This window comes from Macrobrachium rosenbergii, chromosome 56, assembly GCF_040412425.1.
Source record: "Macrobrachium rosenbergii isolate ZJJX-2024 chromosome 56, ASM4041242v1, whole genome shotgun sequence".
In the NCBI taxonomy this organism is placed as follows: domain Eukaryota; kingdom Metazoa; phylum Arthropoda; class Malacostraca; order Decapoda; family Palaemonidae; genus Macrobrachium; species Macrobrachium rosenbergii.
The window spans coordinates 40,749,164-40,751,663 of NC_089796.1; the positions used below are offsets into that span (position 1 = coordinate 40,749,164).

The window sequence follows — 2,500 nt, forward strand, 5'->3', positions numbered from 1 at the left end:
ATATTTATGGGTTTTGTTATATGAATATATGAATATATAATAGTTACTATCCATATCTTGGAATAATGTCAATATTATTACAGGACATCGAAAAAAATACGTGGTCCAGCATATTTTAAATTTATAGTTTGAAACAATTAAAGGGGGAGAATTATATGCAAACTTGTATAGAAAAATATTATCACTAAAAATAGTTATAGTCAATGAAATCGTAATGGTGGATATTATAAGAAAATGATGATAGTTACAAAAATGATAAATTATACAATATGAAAAAATACTCAATGAAGTTGTATATATGACATAATTATCAAATACAGATTTATCAAACCAGTCAGGTGTGGCCTTCACACTTAATGCCTGGTTATATCGATTAAGGCGTTATCTTAATTCCATATGAATAGTGTTCTGAATGATAATTCAAAAGTACTAACCTTTAATTTTGTTACTATCCATATCTTGGAATAATGTCAATATTATTACAGGACATCGAAAAAAATACGTGGTCCAGCACCTTATTTTAAACATATGAAACTCTCTAGTTTGAAACAATTAAAAGGGAGAATTATAACAGAAAACAAGCACCTTTGCAAAACTTATTTCATAACCTAGAAAAATCATCATCACTAAAAATGAGTTAAACTTAGTCAATGAAATCGTAATGGTGGATGATTATAAGAAAATGATGATTAGTTACAAAAATGATAAATTAAATAAGCAATATGAAAAAAATACTCAATGAAGTTGTATACTCAAATTTCGATGACATAATTATCAAATACAGACTTTCTATCAAACCAGAAAAATTCAGGTGTGGCGACTTTATTTCAAGCCATTGACGAAGGACATACAGAGTGTGAGAAGTCACACTTAATGCCTGGTTAGGCAGATCGTATCCGATTAAGGCGTTATCTTAAAACTCATTTGCTAAAATCACAATAGACTCTACATGGATAAACGCAATTTTCCACACCTACAAAAAGAAATGATATCATTCAAAAGTACTAACCTTTGAAAAGATTTTGTTGACAGCCTCTCCATCAAGCAAGTCACATTGATAAAATATGACTGATTTGCCAGTGATTTCTTGCACACATTTCTTATGTTGTTCTCTTTTTTCCAGGCTCCAGCACGACTGTTAGTCAGGTTATCTGGGAGTTAGTGACATTTTTCATTGTTGTATTGCCTTCAAATTCAGAAGATATGTTTTCTAGAATGCAATTTTTTTGTGGATTTCCGATGTATCCAGTTCCTCCAGTGACAAACACAGTTTTTTGTTGTCCTGACATGTTATCTGAAAGAAACATTGACTTTTTAACTTTCTTAGTTGCTAGGAAGAAATATTGTGATTTCAAATATATTTAAACCCACAACGTATGAGGACATCCAAAACGGTTCACCATTTAAAAATGGTACTATTATTTAACATCGTAATCAATCTTGGTTCATAAATTATTCGTCAACAACTAAACATTTTCTTTGGGATTATGTTGTTTAAATTCAAATAATTTAACGAGTTTAACTACCAAAACTTTTCATATGGAATTCTAATTTACAATCTTTTACATAATTTTCAGTTCAATTAACGTCTTTTAGAAAATGGGATGTTTTTCAATAATCATCAGATGATTATCTTTGTTTTTCAAAAAAGCCTGGGCTGATGATATGTCATTTTATCAATTCTTGTAATCACTTTGGGTTGAGAATATCTACTGTAGTCTTCCATGAGGCACAGTGAGCTGAAGTTTGCTTTGTGAGTTTTTATTCAACGTCCCACACAACTTCTTTATAAATTTTTAACAGGAATAAAATTTCATATCGGGTTCTTATAATTCTTTATGTATCTTTCTATAAAACATATACATAATACATTTAACATAAACACTGGTTTATCTGCTTTTGTCATAATTTTTATCTTTTACATATTTGTGACTTCTCACACATATATATCAATTATTTTGAAATAAAGTTAAACTGGTCAGGACCTACACCGTTTCTTATTTTTCACCTGTATAATGTATATATATATATATATATATATATATATATATATATATATATATATATATGTATATATATATAATTATATAGTGTATAAATATATTCATATATACATATATATGTGTATATATATAGTGTATAATATATATATTATATATACATATATATATATATATGTATATATATATATATATATATATATATATATATATATATATATATATATATATATATGTATAATATATATATATTGTAATGATGATGATGGGTTCAGCAGGTTCTTAAATACAAAAAAATATGGGACTGGAATGACTGGCAGAAATTGAGGCAGACAAAGGAGGAAGGAGCTGAAGAAAATGATAAAGTGACCTTAAACTAATTTATTATAATAAGGTATATACATATTTACAAGTGAGTCAAGTTTGGTTCAAAAATCAAATAAATTACATACTCAGTATTACCATAAATGAAATATGATTACCAGCAGCAAAGTTAACTA

The 2,500-nt window shown here is 27.2% G+C and overlaps 1 protein-coding gene across 2 annotated transcripts in view; it reads right to left on the reverse strand.

Annotated features, from left to right (window-relative positions):
• The window catches only part of LOC136836657 (UDP-glucose 4-epimerase-like), a 223,921-nt gene that overhangs the window by 105,750 nt on the left and 115,671 nt on the right, over window positions 1-2,500 (reverse strand). For both annotated transcript variants that reach the window (XM_067101128.1, XM_067101127.1), the window contains exon 2: window positions 1,010-1,294. The gene's annotated coding sequence lies outside the window, so the exon portion shown is untranslated. The remainder of the gene's footprint in view (window positions 1-1,009; window positions 1,295-2,500) is intronic.